Source organism: Dendropsophus ebraccatus, chromosome 9 (assembly GCF_027789765.1).
Source record: "Dendropsophus ebraccatus isolate aDenEbr1 chromosome 9, aDenEbr1.pat, whole genome shotgun sequence".
NCBI lineage: Eukaryota > Metazoa > Chordata > Amphibia > Anura > Hylidae > Dendropsophus > Dendropsophus ebraccatus.
Window position 1 is genome coordinate 81,970,967 of NC_091462.1, and position 25,645 is coordinate 81,996,611.

At 41.8% G+C, this 25,645-nt stretch overlaps 1 protein-coding gene across 3 annotated transcripts in view; it reads left to right on the forward strand.

Moving 5' to 3' along the window:
- MRTFB (myocardin related transcription factor B) overlaps positions 1–25,645 on the forward strand; it is a 220,456-nt gene that overhangs the window by 122,406 nt on the left and 72,405 nt on the right. The window contains exon 1 of one of the 3 annotated variants that reach the window (XM_069983715.1): positions 18,127–18,194. The exons of the other annotated variants lie outside the window; for them this stretch is intronic. The gene's annotated coding sequence lies outside the window, so the exon portion shown is untranslated. Of the gene's footprint in view, positions 1–18,126; positions 18,195–25,645 lie in introns of those variants that run through there. 3 annotated transcript variants of the gene reach the window in all.

Consider the following 25,645-nt stretch of genomic DNA (forward strand, 5'->3'; position numbering starts at 1 on the left):
CGATGTAACTGGATCTCGGTTGCGAACATTTTTAACTATATGTTTAGTATATATACCGCCTTCATCAATTTGTTCAATCTTGAAAGGGTCTTTCCACAATAGAATCTTCTGTAGTTACGAGAACAGGATGTTCCCACAGTGTGGAAAAGTCATTGAAGAAATTCAGTCCCGGAGAACACATCATGGTGGCTGTGTCTGGAGACATGGATCTATCTGCACAAGGCCCGTATAACATGAAGTAAACGTCTAATACAGATCCTAAATGTGGACGTATGTCATCAGTATGTCTTTATTCCTGTATCTCTGTGCAGTAACTACTGATGGACTGTCTTGTAAGCAGGAAATTGAATTACACTTTGAAAACTGGACATAATATATATGAAATACTGAGCACATACATATTTATTCATTCTCCATAGAATTCAATAGACATTTCCATCTGCATAATAGATGAAAATAGCATAAAAAGCATTTTTAAGGTACATGCCTATTTTATACAACCATGTGAACAGCACATAGCCCAGCTAGGTGTTACTGTCTACAAAAATTGGATGAAATACAGAGGCAGTATATATTTATATAACGGAATCCTAAAAGGGCATTTAAATGCCATAAAGGGAATCTAATGCTTCAGAACCTCCATACATGATGCTAACTATCATAGGTTTTCACTCATGTAGACTGTTAGTCGGGTAGTCCACTGTGTGAAAGGGATTGTTTATAATAAGACAATTTTAAATCGTATTTTTCTATATATGATATGCATATCTAATATATTATGGTGCCTTGCATTTGTATTAGAATCAATGGAGCCACGTCACCGAGGGGAGGAGATATGGTCCCACCGGGGGGTGGCGGGCCCGTCCACAGTGCATAGAGCTGGACCAGTGCACAGCCAAAGAACGGTGCCAAACGCAAAAATCGGGTGGCGTTTCATAAAGAGGGCCACTCCTCTCATTTGCGGTCAAAGAATGGACATGTTCATTCTTTGAGCGGAGAGGAGAGGCGAAAAAGAAATCCTATTGAAGAAATAGGACAGGCAGAATTTCCACTTTTAAATTCAGCCTCTTGCCTAAAACCCAGCCTTGTCCTTATTCATAATTAGCATCATATTATTATGTGAATATTTCAATAAGATAATAACCTTGTGACATGTTACCCAATTCAAGGTATAGAAGAATAAAGCAGAACCACCCCCTGCAGTACCCCCAAATGTTGAAGACTAGGTCCTTCACCCTTAACACCTGATTTTTTCAGGAACCTCATCAGCCAATCTATAAGTCCCCAAATAAAATGTGACCAAAACATTTATCTTTTATTATCTTTTGGTCATCTAAGGTTTCCTAGTTTGTAAAAAAAATTAAATAATAATAATAATAATCTGGCTTTACATTTTACAGAAAAAGTGTCTATAAACTCTGCATTGTTTCTGATAATGATCTAAGCAAGACAAATTCTAAGAGTCTTAGACCAATTTAAAAAAACAAAACAAAACACAGAAATGTTGGCCAAATGCAAAGTATACGCTGGATCCCAGTTTTCCAGGCGGTCCTCCTGCTGTATCCACCCGCTCCATTGAGCGGGCAGACAGCGGGAATCTAATGCCGAGCGTTGAGGTTCATACGAACCCGAACCTCGGAGGGTTCGGACCATCCCTATTCTTATACTCTATAGATTACTCTATAGATTCTCTATGGGGATAAGGGCAGACGAGTTTGCTGGCCAATCAGGTACCGGCCGTTCAGGTACACCAGGTATTGGTACTTTTGGCAGTGTGGACAGGTGCCAAGTCCTGCTGGGAAATGAAAATGCTCTCAAGTGCTCTAATATTTCCTGTTAGATGGCTGCAGTGACTTTGGTCTTGATGAGATACAGTGGACCTACCACAGCAGATGATATGACTCCCCAAACCATCACTGATTGTGGGAACGTCACACTACACCCCAATCAGCTTGGATTGGGCCTCTTCTTTCTTCCTCCAGACATCTCAGACCTTGATCTCCAGATAAAATGCTAAATTTAATTTAATCGGAAAACAAAACCTTTGACCACTAAGCAACAGTCCAGTTTTTTTTCTCCTTGGCCTCTGGCACTGTCTCTCTCGAATTTTGGGTTTTCCTTGGCTGTGAGCCATAATCATCAACATTAACAGAAATTAAGACTAGAAAAAGTTCCCTCTGTTTGTGAGGTATATAATATACCATATTTTTCACTTTTTGAGACATACTTTTTTCCCCTCCAAAGTGGGGAGAAAAATCCAAGGTGTCTTATAAAGCGAATGCAGATCTCAGCAGCTACCGGAGCGGGTAAGTAGATGTCCGGAGCCAAGATCTGTAGGCGGCTGCTGCTTCAGCTAACTCCTATCTTCTCTTGTATATGTGCACAGCGTCTTTGTCCTCTTACCAACAGGAAGCACAGCTACTAATTTCTTTGCGCCATCATCTATATTTATTATTTCATAGAACTACCACCCCTGTACATACTCTACAACCCACTAAGTAAAATATTCTTTTCTTATCTTTGTTGATGATGCTTAGAATATTGTAACAGATTTTTTTTATCTATATTCCTTTATTTAACATATTTTTTATATTTATATAAAAAATACAAAAACATATTCTATCTGTCATGCAGTATTTTCCCCTCTGTTCATTGCATGGATCAGTTTTGGAAACTTTGAATCAGTAACTTTTAATCTTCCTTAATAAATCAGCAACAAGTAGTGACAGGTATTTTAAAGTCACATATTTCTTTAATAGATTTCAGGGGAAGAATTTCCATATTCTTCCAACTTAAGCGAGTATGTTGCAATGCCTGTTATTTTTCAGTGTTGCATTTCAGGGACAAGGACAACAGAATCCAGATGTTCTGGGCTCAGTCCTGATGGGACACTTAGGTGAGATTTTTTGTGATTTTACCAATATCCAAGCTATTAAACCTTGTGAGCATCTTGACAGCATTAACCATCCTTAGAGATATTGGTCTTGATTATAAACAGAGTGTACCATGTATAATGAAGTGACACATTGGCAACTAGGTAAAAATAGTTTTATGGGCACCTTTTTACTTATTTATTTAATTTTTGATTATTATTCTTGGGTTGTTTCTAGAGTGCAAAATTAAGCAACTTTCTAAATAGACTTCATTAGAACAAAATCTATTTATCTCCTAGAAAACTAACGTTCCTATTACACAGGCCGACTATGGCCCAATCATTTTAGTAACTGAGCGCCGATCTTCTAGATTGGCGCTCATTTACTGGACCTATTAGATAGGCTGATGATTGGCATTAAGGTCTGCATGGACATAGTTAGCAATGTCCATGCAGCCCTTGCCCAAACACCTTACCTCTCCCCGCTCCCGGTTTTCTCTCCTGTGCTCCACAGCTTCTTGGCAGGGACAGCTGCGAGCTGAGATTAGACGATAAAGCCACCGGGAAGCTGCGGAGCACAGAAGAGAAGACCGGAAGCGGTGAGAGGTAAGGTGTCAGGTGTTTGAGGAATCGCTGGCCATGCTTCACTATTACATGTAGCAATGCGCAGTTGTCGCCTGAAATTTTCGGTCCAAATCTAAAACAACGATCAGCCGTTGATTGCTGTCATAGGCTGATCGTTGTCTCTATTACACGGAGCAATAATCGCCCCAATTCGGCTGATTATCACTCTAATCACTATCACTGTAATAGCGCCCTAAGAGACTGCTGACAACAGCAAGGGTGGTAGCTTATATACTGTATTTTCTGGTGTATAAGACGACCCCTGACTTTTAAGATGATTGTTAACCCATGTCTGACCACAGTCCTGCAGGGGTTAACTGCAGCTAAAAAACAAACAAACAGTTAACTCACCTGGGGCACGTTCCCTGCATCCGCGCATCTCCTGTCCCATTCCCGGCACCAGCAGTGTGACGGCAGTAGTTATTGTCCTAAAAAACAACTTTTAAACTTGCAGCCCCGTGCCCAACGGCCGTGGCCTAGATTGTGTATGCATTAGGCTGGCACAACCTTTATGTTCCTCTTCCCTGCCCTCCTCATCATTAGGAATGCTCCAGGCAGATTGTCTCCTGTTCATCAGCTGTGTGAATACTTAACATGGGCTGGATCGTTAAGGCACCTGTGCAATGTTCAGACAGGAGAAAATGTTCCAGGGGCATTCCTAATGATGAAGAGGGTGGGGAGGAGGGACGGAGGGGTGGTGCAAAGTTAGGGCACAGATATTCTTAGCCCGACCGTTGGGCATGGGGCTGCAAGTTTAAAAGTAGTTTTTAGGACAATAACTGCATCACCTGCCGAACGGACCCCAGGAGAGATCTTGGATTAAAAGCAGCTATCTGACGGTACAAGTGGGTTGGGGGGGTCAGATTGTGGGTACAGAGTCGCTTTAATGGTATAGATACTGTGATCATTAGCAATTGCAGCACCAGTACAGCATAATACATAATTGGTGGATCAGGGGTCTGATCGGCACTCTTAGCACAGTTAATTTTTTTTTTTTGTTTCCCCATTTTTTGGCCTCATTTACATCGTGTTTTACCCCTATGTTAGCATGTTCATTGGGAAATCTCCTGACTTACATGCTAATGCAGTCCTCCTACTAAGCTCCCTGTAGAGTATTGTTACTGCAGACAGCCACAACACATATTTCTTAATAAAATGTTATTTGGTGGCTGTCAGCCACTGTTATGGAGGGAACTGAGGTGGCGCAGTGGAAGACTATAGCTGGCTTCCCCAGGGAATTTTGATAGAGAAGTTCATCAGAATCGTAAGTCTTTCAAGTTTCAAGGTCACTTTATATAAAAGTAAATTTCGATCTGATGTAGACAGGCACTTACAGTACATTACTGCATAATTTATTTAGACTATAAAGATATAGGGCAATAAATAATAGACTGTGTAGGAGTATATGCATGTACTGTATTTGTTGCTTTTCAGACACTAAGTAGATTTCTTAAGAAGTTCACTTTACATCATTTACCAATGTCATAAGCAAACAGCTACATCATGCAGCCAGAGATAACAATTGTGAAAAACTCTAGGGTCACTTTTAGTGAGATCATAAGTAGGCTCTCAAATCTACTTTGTTGTTGTTCCTAACCATAATGTCCCATTGGCTGGGAAAATTGTCCAGTCCTGACTTCATCTGGGAACGTAGGACAAGGTCAGGCTAGCTATAAGGATTCCCATCATTGGGTGGCTTACATGTGTTAAGTCCTTAAAACTGATTGTTCCCAGACACGTTTCTTGTGAGGGTTGGTGGAGGAGGAAACATCTGCTCTGTTTGGAGGGTCCAGAAGAAGTGACAAAACTGTGTATAAACCTCAACAAAAAATGTTGGCCCGTGGGTCTGCTCTTCGTATCTGTAGGCTTGTTCCAGAGGTGAGGCTGTTCTGTTTCCTTGGATAGACCTGTGTGCCATTGATAGAACATAGTGTGATGGATCGCTTCACATTACATTTCAGAGCTGTTTGGAGTTATTTATTTAATCTTTGGGGAATCTTTTTTTGCTCAAGAATCTATAACTATTTTCAGTGCAGATCTAGTTGTTCTGGATGCTTTGAACTACTTGTAATTAACACTGATTTATTTCCAAGCAGAAACTATTACTTAGCCAGGGCTTCATAATACGACATTATGAAGAGGATTATTAATAACAGATTTGTACATACATAACCAGCATGTGAACATTAGTAATACAAATGTAACAGTGCACACAGGCCACTTAACCCATGGCAACTACTCAATGTTTTAGAAGCCAGAAGACTCCATACTTATCACGTGTGTTCAAGTCTATTTTTGTGTAAAACCTTTTCTACAATGATGGAAAACCTTTTTAGGTTATGTTCCCTTTACGTACTGATAAGCGCTAACAATAGCCGTTGTTGTAAATAAACTAATAAAATTAATGATCATGTACATTAAATTTCATGTCCGACACTGCACCAAAACAGTCACAGAACATCTCATTTCACTGCAGATCAGTGAGGTTGCAGCACCTGTTGCTTCATTCAGCACAACAAGGCAGCATGCTGTTAATCACAACTCACTCTCCCTAAGGCTGTGTTTACACATGGCATTCTTGTTCCACCTAAAACCAGTCTAGCCACTTTGGCAGCATCTGCCAGTCAACTCCATGCAAGGTGATCTTCTGGGATGTCATTAAGATGGCAGAAAGTTTTGTTGATTGGAATGGATGGAGTCCTTTTAGTCTAAGGGTCCTTTACGTGCACAGATAAATCGCTCCATTAGCGAATGACAAGCAGTGATTTCTTTTTACTTATAAACTACAGGCATTTAGACAAAAAGGTAAATCGCTAGGAAAAGTTGTTAATGCGATTGTAATTGCTTTCATATCTATATACTGTAAATGATGACTGTTTACACCGAAAGTAACAATGATTTTGAGGTTGGCTAAAAAGATGCGATCATTGACATACAAATGAATTTTCATTTGTGGTTTAATCGTTGCTGCATTTACACCTAAAGATTATCGCTTAAATTCAAACGATTTTTTGCACGATAATTGGCCCATGTAAAAGACCCTAAGGGTACAAACACACACACCGTATACGCAGCGTATTTACTGCTGCGATACGCAGCAGATACGCAGCAGATTAGATCTAAATAAATCTGCACCATCAAATCTGCTGCGTATCTGCTGCATATACGGTGTGTGTGTGTATTTGTACCCTTAAAGTGACTGTACCACCAGGCCCAGGGAGAAGCACTAAAGGCAGCCCGACCCACCCTTAGTGGGAGGAAACCCTAGCCCCTCTATCATAGGGTTCCATTGATTCTAATGGAGTCACGTCTTGGAGGGGCTGGGGTTTCTCCCCACTAAGGGGGGGTCGGCCCGCCTCCAGTGCTTCAGCCTGGGCCTGGTGGTACAGTCACTTTAAGACCCTCAGTAGTCGCCGATGGTGCCAGTTTAAATTTTCAATGTATGGGAATCCCCAGACCCAATCAACTGAGATTCCATTAAGTTAATGGCCCTGTAATGCAGGTAAAGACTGCACGTTTTCCCTTGCTGATTAGCTTTAATGTTATCTCTGTTTCTTGCTTATCGATTCTCTTTCTCCGGGTATGATATCACTCTCAGACTGACAGGACTCTCTTCGGCGGGTTGTCTGGACTTGCTTGTTGTGCAGTTTTTAATGATTAGTTCATTGCGCATAACATTTGCGCACTAGAGTTGTAATTTTTCTTCCAAAGGCAATAATGACTAGTGATTTATTGTGATAATCATATACATATACAGTATACATGAGTAAGTAGTCATACCCTTTAATGCAGTGATGCAGGTCCTGCAAGCAGAATACATGTGTGGCTAATATAATACTCTACAGTAGCTGTGTGCCACGATCTGTAGGTAGGTTTCAGCTCCCGGACACCAACAATCAAAACATCCATGTGCTATAATTAATCTTGTGAATGGGACATCTCTCTACAAAGACTCTGCGCATAGCCTTCACCTATCACATAAATACTATTTATTGCCTTGTTTATTCTCTGTACTGTGACATTACTGTTTATTACCGTCACTGATGTTATGTTCAATATCTTTTAGCTTTATCTCTGTTTATTACACCTGTAATATAAGATCCCATTGTGAATCATCCATCAGGGCCGGACTGGGACTTAAAATCAGCCCTGGCAATCAAACCCCAGCAGCCCACATACCATATCATGGATAGCCATGTAAAATACACGCTGTAGCAGATTCTGCTTCATTTAGTCGTTTCCCCCACTACTCCCTTAAACATGTGAACCCCACCATCAGCACCTAAAAATAATGCTATAGCATATATATTTATATATATATATATATATATATATATATATATATATATATATATATATATAATCTGCTGTGGATTTGATGCGGCATATTTATGCATTTATTTCAACTTATTACATCAGAAACATCAAAACTGCAATGGATTAAGTATGAACGTGCCCTTAAAGGGAACCTGTGAGGTCTATACCAGGTACAGAGCTGTAGATCTCAGCGTACAGGTCAGGGACTGGACCTTAAGTCCAGTGTAAACTTTTCTAATCATTCTTTTCATTACCAGCTGAAGTGTCACAGAGGTGGAGCCACAGCAGCACCTTCTGACCCCGCCCCTTCCTGCTTTGACTGACTGACATATAGGATGGTGCTGCTGCTGCGGCTGCTGTTGTTGTTAAACTTTAGTTGGTAATGAAAAGGACAATTATAAAAGTTTACACTGGACTAAAGGTCCTGTCAGTGATATCTCCCTCACACCTGTCTGCTGAGATCTACAGCCCTAGACCTGGTATGGACGTCACAGATTTCCTTTAAGAGTATAAACCCACACACCGTATACGCAGCGTATTTACTGCTGCGATACGCAGCAAACTCGCAGCAGATTAGATCTAAATAACTGAACACAGCATCAATTCTGCACCATCAAATCTGCTGCGTATTTGTTGCGTATCTGCTGCGTATACGGTGTGTGGGTTTGTACCCTAAAGGAGAAAAACATGGCCACCTTCTTCCAGAAACAGTGCCACAGTCTTCTTCAGTTTGTGTAAGGTATTGCAGCTCAGTTCCATTGAAGTGAATGGAGCCAAGCTGTAATACCACACACAGTCTGAGGACAGGGTGGTGCTGTTTTTGGAGAAAAGTTACTATATTTTTAAAATCCCTTTTATCCTGACTATGTCTGCACCCCATAGAATGGCGGTATAAGTAATAAGGTTTTAATTATTAAAATGTGTCTGCTGGTCGTGATCTCATGTGTAAACAAAAGATACATAATGAGCTGCTAGATAGCCACTTCCTACTATCTATCTATCTATCTATCTATCTCAGTATATAGGTAGCACTATACCAGTAGTGGATCCGAGTGCCAGCAGGGGCGGCTTTGACCAGGAGCCCGTTGAATATAGCAAGGAATTCCCCACAGCACAGCTTAGAATTCAAATGTGATTTATTTCATATCCAAAGCAGCAATAAACAGTGCAACATAGCAAGGTGATTCTGATGCATCAGACTCTCCTTGCTGTGTTGCACTGTTTATTGCTGCTTTGGATATGAAATAAATCATTATGTTTGAATTCTAAGCTGTGCTGTGGGGAATTCCTTGCTCTATCTATCTATCTATCTATCTATCTATCTATCTATCTAGAACTTTCTGTGTATGATAATACTGTCATAGTTAATAACACCTGTAAGCAAATATCACCATACTATACACGTTACTGCCACACTGTTACTAAGCAAACCCACCAATATTGCCAATACTACCAGTATATAAGTAACAAATAATATCACCACACCATGAGCACGGCCATTATCACCACATAATGACTAATACCGCTACATTGTGACTGAATACAATCCACTATATAAAACACTAATATTACCAATAATACCAGAATACACAGGACGAGTAATACCATCACACCATGCCCACTACTCTCACCATACAGTGACTGGATACCACCACTATACTGTCACCAAATAACAGCCACTATATAAAGACCAATATTCTCCCAAGGCAGTGACCATAGAACACAGGTGTCACACTCCGGCCCTCCAGCTGTTACAGAACTACAAATCCCATCATGCCTGGACAGCTAAAGCATGTTGGGAATTTTAGTTTTGCAACACCTGGAGCTGAGTTTGACACCCCTGATACAGAGGTAGATCCCAGCTGTATAAAGGTTCTGCAGACCTTATAAGTGATTATAGTGGAGTTACATCCTGTGACTCACAGTAGGCGTCTTCTCTGCATGAAGAGAGGACCACTTTTCCTTTTCTTCTCCATCTGGCTCCGGCCATCATGAAGGCTTCTCTGGCCATGACTCCTCTCCACGGGATCTGTCAGACAGACATTTTAGGCTTCATGCTCCAGCAACATCTTCATCTATACATCCCTCCATATAGAATAGCCCCCCGCTGCACAACTCTCCATATAGAATAGCCCCCCTGCTGTACATCCCCCATATAGTATAGCCCCCCTGCTGTACATCCCCCATATAGTATAGCCCCCCTGCTGTACATCCCCCATATAGAATAGCCCCCCCTGCACCGCCCACATAGAATACCCCCCCTGTTCATCCCCCATATAGTATAGCCCCCCTGCTGTTCATCCCCCATATAGAATAGCTCCCCCTGCACCCCCTATATAGAATAGCCCCCCTGAACATCCCCTCATATAGAATAGCGCCCCCGGAACATCCCCCCATATAGAATAGCCCCCCCCCCTGCATCCCTCCATATAGAATAGCCCCCCCCCTGCATCCCTCCATATAGAATAGCCCCCCCTGTGCATCCCCCTATATAGAATGGCCCCGCTGTGCATCCCCCCATATAGAATAGCCCCCCCATGCAACCCCCATATAGAATGGCCCCCCCTGCATGCCCCCATATAGAATGGCCCCCCCTGCATGCCCCCATAAAGAATAGCCCCCCTGAACATCCCCCCATATAGAATAGTCCCCCTGTGCATCCTCCCCATATAGAATAGCCCCCCTGTGCATCCCCCAATATAGAATAAACACCCCTGTGCATCCCCCCATATAGAATAAACCCCCTGCATCCCCCCATAGAGATTAGCCCCCCCCTGCATCCTCCCATATAGAATAGTCCCCTGCTGGGAATCCCCATATAGAGCCCCTGACAGCCATCTCCTCCCCCCATGGCTACATGTGAAGGGGTTAAAAACAAACAAACACATTCTCACCTGTCACCTCGCTCCCCCGCAGCTTCTTCCTCCTGGATCTTCTGTCACTGCACCTGCTCCCTGCTGCAGCGCGGCGGCGGCTCCTCTCCTCTCTCTCCTCCTAGGTCCTCAGCGGCGCGTCAGAGAAGTGACGTCACCGCTGGGGGCCTAGTGTAGGTGCCTGCAGACGTGCCTGCGCGCGGCACGTCTGCGGCCCCGGGCCAGCCCTGACACCTTCCAGCTAGGAAGACTGGCCGGCCACAGGAGTGACTGGCAGGGCCGGGGGCCAATGGCTTCCTGGCTCTGTCAGTCAGAGGCAAAGCGCTGCCGCTGTGAGCGTTCATCTTGAACGCTCACAGTTAAAGGGCCAGGGCATCGGCCCTCTGCAGAGGCTGAATGAATAGCGCAGCAGCCGGCTGCGCTATTCTTGCAGCCTCTGCAGAGGGCCAGTGCACGTGGGGGCCAGGACCGGCGGCCCCCGGATTGGTAATCCTGGCAGCCCAGCTGGCGTTTGCCCGGCTTGCCAGATTACCATTCCAGGCCTGTCATCCATGTACTATTTAACTGGTTTTCTATGATGGACTTTATAGGGGTTGTCCAGCACTACAAAAACATGGCCACTTTCTTCCAGAGACAGCCTCACCTATGTCTCCAGCTTAGGCAGGTTTTTGCTGCTCAGTTCCATTAAAGTGAATGGAGCTTAATTGCAAACCGCACCTGAACTGGAGACAAGAGTCATGTTGTCTCTGAAAAAAAAGTGGCAATGTTTTTGTAGTGCTGGATAACCCCTTTAATATTGATGGCCTGTGTTTGGATAAACCATCAATAGCAGATTGGTGGTGGTCTGATGATGGACCATTATGTAGTAGCAGCTCTTCTAATGACTACAAGTAGTTCAGTCAGTCCCATTTACATGAGTGGGACCCTTACACATGGCAAGATGAAGTATCAGACACAACCACTACACAATGTATGGAGCTGTGCTTAGTAAGCAATGAAGAAGCATTAGTACTTGCTGCTGTGGCCTCTTCAGACATCTGATTGAGGGGGTGCAAGGGGTTGCCAGCGGTAATCTATCTGATATGGATAGTGAGGGTATAGTATCAATGTTAAACGGATATTCTGGTGAATAAAACCTTTTTTTCCCCTTTTTTCTTTCCTTAATAAAGTTATTACATTTTTAATACAATTTTGTTACAGAAAATTTAAATATAGCTGTATTTGTTTTATATTGAGTCGCAGCAGCACGGAGTGACACTGCCCCTCTGCTGCCACTAGTGGCAGTGTTGGGAACTGCAGGGCTGCAGAAGCCGTCCTAGCACTGTTTCATGTCTTAAGCACTGCTGCGATATTAACGGAGTATCCTTGGCTTATAAACTTTTGTTATTTGTTAGATGACTCAAAAGTAAGCAATTTTGCAAGTGCTTTTCATTAACAAAATTGCTTACTTTTGCATTTTGGCCCTTTTCACGTACCCTATTGTTGACAGCTCGTTGCCTAGGTACCTTGGGAGCTGGTAAGTATACTTTTGCTTCTATTGGCTCTATTACATGGCTCGATATTAGGGGCAAACAAGCACTGACCTGTCAGGTCATCGCTTGCTTGCTCCTCGTTCCCCACTCTCTGTAGGTGCTATTACACCCTCCAACAGCGAGTGGGTAAGAGCATGGGGGTTGTGCGCTGGGAGACACGCATGTCAGCTAATCGTTGCCTTTTAACATTACCTATTAGACTAGGCTATTATGGACGCAATGTCAAATAATCAGCCACATGCGGACAATAATTAGTGTCATAGGGCTTCAGGGCTTGTGGATTGTTGGTATAGGTGTGTGTAATCTCCTATATCTTATCTCAGATCACTTATAGAGTGTATAAGGGCTGACATATAGAACAGTTCATACCGCTAGACCACACTGGAAACTCTTTATTGATTTGGCAACCATTCTTGTCAGTGATGTCAGCCCAGCTAACTTACAAGCACTGACACCTCAATCTGTTCTCCTCTTAGTGTGACTCATGTGCTGATACTCGGATGTAGTCATTCTATGATATCACTGTAATGACTATCTTACCATTTCTGAACTGTCAGCAGTTCTAGACCAGTGTTTATATATACAGACTCTGTAAAATGTCATATTATTTTATGTACGGATTATATTATGTACTGATTCTTCATAAATCAATGGTATACATACACTCAATGGGCTTTTAGAATCAGCCTCTTGAATTCTAGTTTGTCTGATGCTTTTGTCTGTGGATATTTCTCTCAACAATGCAAAATAGGATGTTCAGAACACAGCATAGTGTAGTACAGTAGTACACCTTTGACATATCATAGAAGTCAGTAAGATCTAAACACTTCAATGGACAGCTAGAACACATGGTTTGTAGGAGACTCAGAACACGGCACTTGGTTTTGTTGGGTTTTCTTGTCATTATTTAGGAGATTTGAATATAAGACATAGATTTTCATGCAAAATTATGACACGTCTTTACTTCACTTAAAGCTAATGTACTATCAAATATATCACGTTTTTTTTTTTTTTAACTTTACCTGGTTGGCGCCGATGCAGGGATCCTGGCAGCGGGTTTAAAACGCTGCCTGGTTCCCGCACACTGCACCTTTCTCTTCTTGTGCATTGACCCAGCTTTGTGCACAATATCCCCTCCCCTCGGTGACGTACCTCCATAAGAATCAACAGGGCCTCATCTCGCTGGGGGGCTCCGGGCCCGTGCAGTAGGGAGGGGTGCTTTGAAGAAAGGCCTGTGCCCCACGCTGGATCCCACGCTGAGTGGGTAGTGTAAAAAAATAAAAAGTGATGTACATTCAGTGTAATGCCACTTCAAGATTCAGTGCTCTGTGTAGAGTACCACCACCCTGACTCAACACCTCAAGCATACAGTAATATTATAATGATATTTCTGTATGATAGGGTAGTTCTCTATTACTGGAGGTGCTTATTAAATCCAAACCACACTTTGCTGCTAAGAAGTATTTTCTTTCCTTTTCCACTTGGCTTGAAAAGGAAACCTTAAAGTGACACTGTCACCCCCTTTGTGCATTCTGACATCTCTACACAGGTGTAAAGGGTAAATTTAGCGTTTTTCATACCTTATTTCATACCATACGTCATGGTGTTTGTTCAAGTAAAAAGTCATCTTTTATCAACTGCAGATTGTATTAAGTGAGCGTGGCCTCACATTAGCACAACATAGCCCCGCCCACAACGGCACTGTTGGCGCCGCCCCCTCGACGTCCATGGGTTGGCCGACGTAAAGGGGGTGGGGTCTAGACCTTTCGGCCAGCCTGTTCCAATGGCCGGTGAGGGGGGCGGGCCAACTGTGAAGTTGTGGGCGGGGCTAAGTGGCGCTAATGCCGCGAGGCCCCGCCCACTTAACGCAATCTGCAGTTGATAAAAGATTACTTTTTACTTGAACAAGCACCATGACGTATAGTATGAAATAAGGTATGAAAACCACTAAATTTACCCATTACACCTGTGTAGAGATGTCATAATGCACAAAGGGGGTGACAGTGTCACTTTAAAAACTGTACCAGATTGGGCTGGCTTTAGTATATTAGTCCATGTACAGTGACCAAGGTTCGGCATATATGTATGTACTTTACACCCACAGAAGTGTGGCCACTTATTGACTCTGCTTAGCAACAGATCTTATTACAGAATATTCAGCAAAGAAGTATGAGGGCACAGAAAAGAAACTGCTTTAAAGCGGTGGGAAAAGATTTACAAAATTATTTTATACCAAGCTCATTTTGGTCATCTTTTTTTGGTGAAAACCAGGAGTAGAACCTACAACAGAGAAAAACTGTAATAGGATGTTTTCTGTCTTGAGTCCTATGTTCAATCCTCATCTCCGGACCAGCGTAAAGAGAAGTTACAAAGTGCATCCCATGCTGTGGAGGACCTGTCCTGCCTACATGAGCTGGGCAGTACTGGTAGCACTGCAGGGCATATTCGGTGAACAGAAAAGGTAGGACCTTTCCTGCTCTCTCAATATCCCCTTAACCTCTACTAGTATGTTTGCCAATATTCCCATTTCAGAGCTGGTTGCTTGGGATTCAGGGTGGGGGGGGGAAAGGGTGTCAATTTGTAGTTAGTTTGTCAGTGGATCCTTCTAAAGGGCTTCCTTTTAAATCAACTGGTTTAGAAAGTTATATAGATTTGTAATGTATCTTCCAGTACTTCTCAGCTGCTGGAAATGGTGTTTTCTTTCCAGTCTGACACAGTGCTCTCTGCTGCCACCTCCATGACAGGGACTGTCCAGAGCGGTATCAAATCCCCATAGAAAACCTCTCCTGCTCTGGACAGTTCATGCCTCGGAAAGAGATGTCAGCAGAGAGCACCATATCAGACTATAAAGAACACCACTTCCTGCAGGACATACAGCAGCTGATAAGTATAGGAAGACTTGAGAATAAAATAGCAGTACATTACAATTCTATATGACTGTCTAAATCCAGTTAATTTAAAAGAAAAAGAGTACCCGTTTAAACATCCATGCCCCCTTTTTTCCTACAGTTGATAAAATTGTAAATGCTACATTGTCTCTATGGTGTATGCATATGCCTTTTATAGTAATGAACTTGTATTTGTGTAACGTGGTATTATCTGAAAGTAATTTTGCCTTCTTGGGCTATTATGTCTCAGTTGGTGTGATTTTATTTATTTAGGACACCATGGGGAACTAATGGTTTGTGTGAGACGTCCATGGTAGAATCCCAGCAAGGTTTCAGAGTGGAGGGTAGCTGAATCTCCTGTGCAGGAGCTGTCACATTGGTATCTGCCTATGAGAAGGATTGTGTCTCAGCACATCTACGCGTCATGCTCTGAATACCTATTTGTCAAAGCAGAAATGCTGGGATTTACCATGTAAATGGTGTTCTCGGCAGCTGCCGCCTCTGCAGTTGAGCAGCTGATTAGTATGTAATCAATTGTGGGGCCCGGAACACACTAATAATAGAACCACCAGAAACGGCACTGCTCATCTCCAAAATATTTAAATAGGTAAAATTATATAGCGAAATCCATATCACTGATCATATTAACTTGTGTGAAGGAGGTCTGTTATTTTCAATTTTTCTATGTATTTTTCTATGTTTTGCAGATCTCCACTAATATGACTGATGTTAAGCTATCTGTTAAGACTAATGAAAGTTTCCATTGGTTGCATCAAACCATTTTAGCATTTTAGGCACTGTTGCAAAGAGATTTTTTTTAAAGAAATGAACACTGGTTATGATCCCAAGCAGTTTTGCAGCATGCTCTCTTTATTTTTATTTTAAAATTTTCTATGTTTAAATGCGTTAAACATATCGCTACTAGGTGTCTCTCTTCCTGACAAACTGCAGTCCATGCTTCGCCTGTGATAAAATGTGGTCTTTTCTCTTTTGGAAAAAAAAAAAGAGGCCAAACGCGAAGTCACAGTCCTTTGCATGCTCAGAGACATGGCTTGGTATTAATTGACTGTATCGTTGAGCGGAGAGGCCGAACTGTTCGGGTGCGGCGAAGTTTTCAGAAGGATATCCTTCCTCCATCTAGTTGATATTCCTGTAAAGCTGTTGGAGCTGTGGTCTAGGGGTAAATCACCAGCAACAGTTTGTTTTCTTTGGTTTGATTCCCCTGATGGAAATGAAATACATTATTTATTTATTTTTTTTATATTCTCATTAAAACTAAACTAACCTGATTGGGAATTCTTAGACCTGATTGAGAATTCTTTGCACTTTTAAAAATGAGAAAAAAGAAAAATAAATACTTATATTTCATTTTTATCAGGGAAATCGAACCAAAGAAAAAAGGTGCTGGTCTCTAGACAGATGATTTACCCCTAGACCACAGCTCCAACACAGACTAGGAGTTTCAACTATATCTGATTGCATATCAGTCCTCTGTTAGTAGATACTGACTGACAGCTAAGCAAGCAGGAGGCCGGGCAGCATTGATTTCTCATAAAGGAGTGTGTGTGGGGGGGGGGGGGGGGGGAAGAGTGGTGAGGAGCACCAGAGTGCAGCACAAACACTAATCCACAACTCCTCTTTGAATCTTCATTACAGTAGGATACCCGAGATCACGCATAATCCATTCCATGGACTAATTACCAAAAGGTACCATGCTCACTAGGGGACTGCCAGCTACAGCACACTGTCAGCACCTTAGGTAGGGCCCAGGTGCAGACAGATTCTCTGTAATTCATACCAATGCAAAGACATACCATGTATGTTTAGTTGGGCCAAACCTGTATGGATAGTTTCAGTAGACTAGTTTAATCTGTATTCTCTTTTGCTCAATGTTTTATCAAAATTTTAGGCTAAAGGTGCCCATATACATTAGAATAAAGTGATAATGTCACCCATGTTTGCAGAGAAGATGAAATAAATCACTGATGAAATATTTAGCTCAGAATGGTTGTAAGGGCTTATTCCCACGTCCTGTATTCTACGGATGGGAAAGCTCTGTAGTGGAGTCTATCCCAGCCCGACATGATGTATCAGTATAATGCTGGCAGCGGGAAAAGTGTTTTGAATCTTCACAGCACTGTAATAATACAGCCGTGCGGCTCTTCCTGAAAATTCAAACACTTTTCCCGCCCCCAGCATCATATTAATACATCATGTCTGGCAGGGAAAGACTCCACCACAGGGCTTTCCCATCCGTAGAGGTCCATAGAATAAGGGACATTGGAATAAGCACTATGGCCTCAAAAGATAAACTTCAGTTCTGGACGGACGGACGGAAGAAAGTGAAATAACATGCCTCTGAACCAAACCTATGCCAGCGATAACATCGAGGAGGTGCCTCCTCCACCTCATATCACCAAAATAAAACTCCATGCTGATTTATTAGATGATTAAAGTCATTTAGAGTCTGAACTCCTCAACCATTCATATACAAATAGAAAAACAGGGAAAAGAAGCCAAAAAGCATAAAAAACCCTTTATGTTCTGCAGTTGGACTTGCGCTTTATTCCCTGAACATTGGATGTTATGTTGTTTTACATGTTGTACTATTGTAATCCTATTTCCCTTACTGTTTTTTTTTTTTTTTTTTTTTTTTTTTTTATTATAGCAAATATTGTGTTCTGGAGCCCAGCCTTTGCTAAATGCGTTTAAAATGCCTCAATAATCTTGTTTTATTGACCAGGTCACATTTTTTCTTGGTCCCGGGGGGCAGTTTTTGTTTGTATTGAATGTTTTTTGACACCCGGCCCATGGCTCTGTGCTGTCTGTATATTTATTCTCACACTAGATGAGCGTCCTAGGCTGGGAAGGAGGATTGTGAAATGCATGTAGTACACTCAGTTTTAACCTTTGAAAAACAACTATCCTGAGGCAGAGTTTTGCCCTAAAGTGGGCTGGCTCCACTCCTTCCACTTCCCGGTGACTCTGCCTTGAGTGAGTAGGATTTTTGTCTGGGATGGGACCTTGAAGCATCAGATTTTGTTTTACAGAGAATGAAGGAGGGTTCGTTGCTTCTTGGGCTACTGCTGTATGTACAGTAAGAATGAGAGACTATTATGCATTAAATGTATAGCACTTGCTTAGCTTTCTTGTGGTTTAACTGTTAATGGGATTCAATGTGTGGGGGGTGGGGTATCAGTGCATGACTAAATGGAAATCTGGGTTCCAGATAACAAATCCAGCTCTGCTACATTGATCATGTTATAGTGTAGTAAACTTACCTGCAAGGCGCGCCAATCTATTTATCAGCGGTAACATTTTCATGCTAAATTTATGTAATTTTATGGCGGTCTATGTGGTTACCATCAGCTCATCTCTATAAGAAATGTAACAGCAGCTACACCTTTTACCTTGAGGGTATATCTAGTATTTATAGAGATGATCATCTTCTTTTTTTTTTTTAACTCTTTGTGGGTTGCATGAGTTGTGCACACTGAATACTCGTGTGTAAATAATTTAGGTTGGCCCGAATTCTTATGTAAAACCACATAATGTAAGCCCCTCTGTACCTCCAGCATATCCTGTAGCTATAGGCTATGCTTGGCAGAGATTTGCATTTGCACAAGGTTTACAGGACTGCAGGCGATTGTCTCCTTTATGTCACATTACTGTAGTCTGACATTACAGGATATTTGGTGTAGAGTATCTCCCAGTGTTCCCTTGTTGATGTTGTTAGAGGGCAGCTCCTGCTGACAGCACTGATAAGACTGCATAGCTGACATACCACAGGGCTGCAGAGACTTGCATCAGGGTAGACTTTGGTTGGGAGAAATCTTCTCCATCCCCTCCTCTGATGGTGAACAAATACTAGTAACAATGCAAAAGGACTAATGTTAAGTGGAAACAGCATGGATTGTATACCGATACATAAATGCACCCCACCCGGGGACTTCCTAAAAGTCATAAAACCCCTGGTGGTTACAGAATTATATAGAATTTATATCATGTTTTTTATTTATTTATTTATTTTTCTTTGATGAGGTTGTTACAGATACTTTCAAAAATTTAGACTTTGTTCACACATGTCCAGTGATTTCGTATGGGGCTGCCATATGCAACAAACTGGATATATTGCATCTGGCATCCACTCCAGCACTTGAAGGGGTATTCCCACCTCAACTAACATATTTTTTGTTGTAGGGCTCTTCAAGCTAAATATTTGTGCAAATGCATTCATTTAGCAAATATGCCTTATCCTGATATGCTGATCTTTACGTCCCATTGTTGACAGCTCATTGTATTGTTACAGACCACCACTCTGCTCTAAAAGCAGTTGTGTGTCTGGTGTATATATAGATAAAATGGATATTTAGAGGTATGGTGTGTATATAATTGTATAGTATATGTAAATATGTATACTAGATCTGTATACATCAGCCAGACCACTGTTTTTAGAGCAGAGTGGTGGTTGGTAACCAAGACAACGAGCTGTCAACAATAAGAGAGAAAGAGCAGCATATCAGGAGAAGGGGACAAGTTTGCTAAATTGATGTATATGCAAAAATATTTAACTTGATAAGCCCTAAAAGTTTAATTATGTTAGTTGAGATGAGAAGTACCCTTTAATGGGCTAAAATATTGCACAACATCAAAAAAATACTGCATGCAATGTCATGTATATGAACCCACCCTTAGTATTATCCTGAATTGAATGCTCACACGAATGGGAATGCTGAAAGTGGACAACCCCTTTAAGAACCTAGATATGTTATAAGAACCATAATGATGGTCATTACGTTAGTGGAAGGTCCAGTGTTCTATATTCTGAAACCAAAAGGAGTTCCCTTCTCCAGACTCCTGATCATTCACTGAGAACGTTAACAAATCAGAGGGGAGATACATCCTCTTTTAGGGCAGTCCTGTACTTTTCAGTCTTAAAAAAAGCAGCATTAGTGAAAAGTTTTTGAGATTGTTTAACCAGTCCTGTAGATAGATCATTGCATGTGTGAAGGAGAACCTCCATAGACACAAATCCATCACTTATTATCGAACGATTATTGTTTAAAAATTTGCTATAATGACCATAAACAAACAATTATCTGACTGTTTAGTAACACCCAACGTTCAATCAACAAACGCAAAAAAATCACTAATTGGCGTCTTTTAATATGTTGAAAAATTATCGTTAGCAGTTCGCCGATCGTTTGCAAATCTGTTTGTGTAATAAGTCGTTTACAGATAGAACGTTCTGTATGGGTCGTCCTGAGGAACGATTAATGACTGCAAAAATTATAGTCGGTGAATGTAATAACATCAGAATCGTTCCCTTTAAAATCACTAGTTATCGCCAGCAATCGATCATTATACTGAATCTTTAAACAATAATCGCTCTGTGTAATAATGCCTTTAGACTGTAGTCTAACCATAGTACTGAGTGGCCTAGCCCTAGACCTTGATGAATGCTTGTTTGTGTTTGGGAGTCTCTTATTTACATGCAAATCTATGTTTGGATAGAACAAGAAGACCACACAGTGTGTACTGTGCCTTTAAAATTGTATTCTATTACCATCTGAATGGATCTGAGCACAGAATCCGATGCTCCCTTTATGTCTTGTACTATACATTGTATACTATATGGAATTACTGTCATGCCTATACAATACAATAGCATCTTGACATAGATAAGGCTGGTTTGCTGACAGTCAGTGTAAACATTGAAGGGGCCTTGGCCCCTTCTAACAGCTGGTGCTGGGAGTCTCTAATGCTGATGACCTATCCTGATGCCGCATTTATACGGAGCAATAATTCGCCCGATCGTACGATTAACGATTTTGAAGTAACGATTTTTTTTTTATAACGATCAGCGTTTAGACGGAATGATATATCGTATGAAAAAATCGTTTTGCGATCGCTTAAGCCTATTTCGCACATAGGTTAAATCAGTGAACTGTTTACACGGAACGATCTTCACATTTTTTGCAAACATCCAACGACGATTTGAGAACATGTTCAAAGATCAAAATGAACGATTTCTCGCTCGTCGCTTGATTGTTCGCTGCGTTTACACATACGATTATCGTTCGAATTTGATCGTTATCGTGCAAATTCACACGATAATCGTTCCGTGTAAACGCAGCATTAGAACAGACCATCAGTTTGTAAAGGATTGATAACTCTTTCATACCACATTATATTTGTCGCTTACTAATGCTGCGTTTACACGAAGTGATAATTCGCCCAATTAAATGATTTACGATTTCGAAGTAACGATGTGTTTTCTATAACAATCAGCGTTTAGTTGGAATGATATATCATTCGGAAAAATCGTTATTGCAATCGTTTTAAGATCTTTTAAGCCTATCTCACACACAGGGTGAATCGGTGAAAGACTGTTTATACTAATCGATCTGCGAATTTTCAGTGAACGGCCAACGACCTATTTGAGAACTTGTTGTAAGATCACGATGAAAGATTTATCGCTCGTCGTCTGATTGTTTGCTGCGTTTACACTAGCCCATTATCGCTCAAATGCGAACGTTATCGCGCAGATTTAATCGTTAATTGTTCCGTCTAAATGCACCATAAGACTAATCCATGAGGCACTGAGGAGCTAAGGGTGAGGATGTTGTTGTTGTTACACTATTCTTTTTCTTCCCTCTCTCTGTTAAGAAGTGACAACAGGAAATGACTATATTCACAATTCCCATAGGAGTTGTATCCAAGCTTTCCCATACTCCTGAATGGCCAATCTAGCAGTTTCAGACATGAGTAAATGTGTATGTTTGTGTCCATATTACACATGCAGGTCTTGGGGCTTGCTTCCATAATATAGACACAAAAATAAACACGTGCAAAACCGGCCTTATGCAGCACATGTATCCCGCATGTTATGCTATCTGTGTTTTTACCTAGGACTGCAGGTAAATCTACATTTATATAAGACTGTGACTCATCGGGATGCAGCTAAACGTCACGTTCAGCTCTGCCACATCTGCTTATGCAGCTCTGTAGTTATCACTCATCTTTCCCAGAAACATATAGAACAAAACAAAAGCTGAATATTTTTAATCTTTTTTCACCTATGACCTATGGACTAGCACCAGATGACTGTTCTGACTTCATTTATAGTGGCATGGTTTGGATTGAGAGAGACCCAAGCAATGTCACTCACAGTGCATTAGGTCTCCGTGTTCCAGCGATGTCCCCTCCAAAGCATTTGCACAGCCGGTCAGTCTTTTTCCATCTCAGAAGCAATTTTCCCACAGAAGATAGTGTGGGGGCGTGAGCAAACATTAGCAAGAAATAGAAAACACATCATCTACTTTTTCCCTCTTCACCCTCCTTTCTTTGGAATAGATGAGCCCACGAACTTGATTTTAAAGGGACAGTAATCATAGAGATTGTTCCTCCTCCTCTCCTAACATTGGTCATCAGCTCTTTATGACTGAACTTCTCATACTGTTTGCCAGATTCTCATCCGATTTACCGAGAAGCCTTTCTTTAATTAAACATTTGCCCAGAATACTTTTTTTTTCCCTCTCATATGTGGGTGCATGGAAATACCCTCTCAAACATATATATATACACTCACCGGCCACTTTATTAGGTACACCATGCTAGTAACGGGTTGGACCCCCTTTTGCCTTCAGAACTGCCTCAATTTTTCGTGGCATAGATACAACAAGGTGCTGGAAGCTTCCTCAGAGATTTTGGTCCATATTGACATGATGGCATCACACAGTTGCTGCAGATTTGTCGGCTGCACATCCATGATGCGAATCTCCCGTTCCACCACATCCCAAAGATGCTCTATTGGATTGAGATCTGGTGACTGTGGAGGCCATTTGAGTACAGTGAACTCATTGTCATGTTCAAGAAACCAGTCTGAGATGATTCTAGCTTTATGACATGGCGCATTATCCTGCTGAAAGTAGCCATCAGATGTTGGGTACATTGTGGTCATAAAGGGAAGGACATGGTCAGCAACAATACTCAGGTAGGGCTCTGGCGTTGTAACGATGCTCAATTGGTACCAAGGGGCCCAAAGAGTGCCAAGAAAATATTCCCCACACCATGATACCACCACCACCAGCCTGAACCATTGATACAAGGCAGGATGGATCCATGCTTTCATGTTGTTGACGCCAAATTCTGACCCTACCATCCGAATGTCGCAGCAGAAATCGAGACTCATCAGACCAGGCAACGTTTTTCCAATCTTCTACTGTCCAATTTCGATGAGCTTGTGCAAATTGTAGCCTCAGTTTCCTGTTCTTAGCTGAAAGGAGGCACCCGGTGTGGTCTTCTGCTGCTGTAGCCCATCTGCCTCAAAGTTGGACGTACTGTGCGTTCAGAGATGCTCTTCTGCCTACCTTGGTTGTAACGGTTGGCTATTTGAGTCACTGTTGCCTTTCTATCAGCTCGAACCAGTCTGCCCATTCTCCTCTGACCTCTGGCATCAACAAGGCATTTCCGCCCACAGGACTGCCTCTCACTGGATGTTTTTTCTTTTTTGGACCATTCTCTGTAAACCCTAGAGATGGTTGTGCGTGAAAATCCCAGTAGATCAGCAGTTTCTGAAATACTCAGACCAGCCCTTCTGGCACCAACAACCATGCCACGTTCAAAGGCACTCAAATCACCTTTCTTCCCCATACTGATGCTCGGTTTGAACTGCAGGAGATTGTCTTGACCATGTCTACATGCCTAAATGCACTGAGTTGCCGCCATGTGATTGGCTGATTAGAAATTAAGTGGTAACGTGCAGTTGGACACGTGTACCTAATAAAGTGGCCGGTGAGTGTATATTTTTATACATTTGTATATTTGTGTGTGTGTGTATGTTTTGCGTTAATCAGGGGTAGGGAACCTTGGCTCTCCAGCTGTTGCAAACCTACAATTCCCATCATGCCTGGACAGCCAAAGCTTTGGCTGTCCAGGCATGATGGGAGTTGTAGTTTTGCAACAGCTGGATAACTAAGGTTCTCTACCCCTGGCATAAATAACGCCATAGCCACGTCCTGCAGTAACCATCCGTGCTTTTTATCCTGCCAACTAGTGATCTAACATTAGCTCTCATATCAGCATAAAATATGTCACAGGACATTGACTTGTTCTGATGGACGTTCCTATCAGTACATTGCTGGCCAGAAACATCTATTATTGTACTCCATGGGTGTCGTATTGTACACCATGTGTCCTTCGGCCCATATGTCTGAAGATACATCGCAACGTAGAGACACTGAGACTCTTTCAGCCCAAATACAGATGATGATATGCAGCCTTATAAAACCAGCCCTACCTGTAGATAACCTTTTTGCGCACAACCTACAGTATTAGTAATTACCTTAAAGGGAACTGGTGATATTGAGTCTAATCTGCCACCTGATATATGGTATTATTGATAGAGATGAGCGAATCTACAGTAGGAACAAAGCAAATTGTTTTGTTCCTATCTGTATTCTGCTTATCAGGCTGCAGGGCTTTGAAGTCTGCTCTGCTCCATGCTGCTCCTTCCTGGGTGCTGGGAAAAGATGGATGCAGTCCTGGGAAACTGGGAGAATTTTCCTAGGACTGGATCCATCTTTTCCCAGCACTCTGGAAGGAGCGTCAGGGAGCGGAGCAGACTTCAAAGCCCGCAGCTTGATGAATAGAATCCCGATAGGAACAAAGCACTTTGCTTCCTTCCTTCGCTCATGTCTAATTATTGGAAAAGATTTAGTTTAAGTTTACTGATCTCTGCTGCCTCAGCATTTAGGAGTCCATGTACATGATCACCAGTACAAGAAAGAAAGTCAGTCATAAAGGGACACCGCTCACTGAGCAGGAATTTCATTATCGTTATTAGTTATATGAAATATTATCTACAAAATTATATATTGATCGGCTCTGCTTTTTCTGCTTTATAACATGATACTGGTACATTGAACAGTATTTAAATGGTCTCATGTTCCCTTTAAGCTCCCATAATGGCAAAAAAAAATGCGGCACTGTTATTTGTAATCACACTAACCACAAGTGGGTTGTCACAGGATAGCAATGGTCTCTTAGACCATTTATGCATGAATGATCAGTCATTGTTAAAGGGGTTATCCAGCGAAAATCTTTTTCTTTCAGATCAACTGGTTTCAGAAAGTTATAGAGATTTGTAATTTACTTCTATTATAAAATCTTCAGTCTTTCTATACTTATCAGCTGCTGTATGTCCTGCAGGAAAAGTTGTTTTATTTTCAGTCTGACACAGTGCTCTCTGCTGCCTCCACTGTCCAAGACAGGAACTGTCCAGAGCAGAAGAGGTTTTCTATGGGGATTTGCTGCTGCTCTAGACAGTTCCTGTCTTGAACAGAGGAGGGAGCAGAGAGCACTGTGTCAGACTGAAAAGAAAACATTTCCTGCAGGACATCGAGCAGCTGATAAGTATGGAAAGACTTTAGATGTTTTGAATAGAAGTAAATTACAAATCTATATAAGTTTCTGAATCCAGTTGATTTGAAAGAAAAAGATTTTTACTGGATAAGCCCTTTAAGTTTTACATGGACA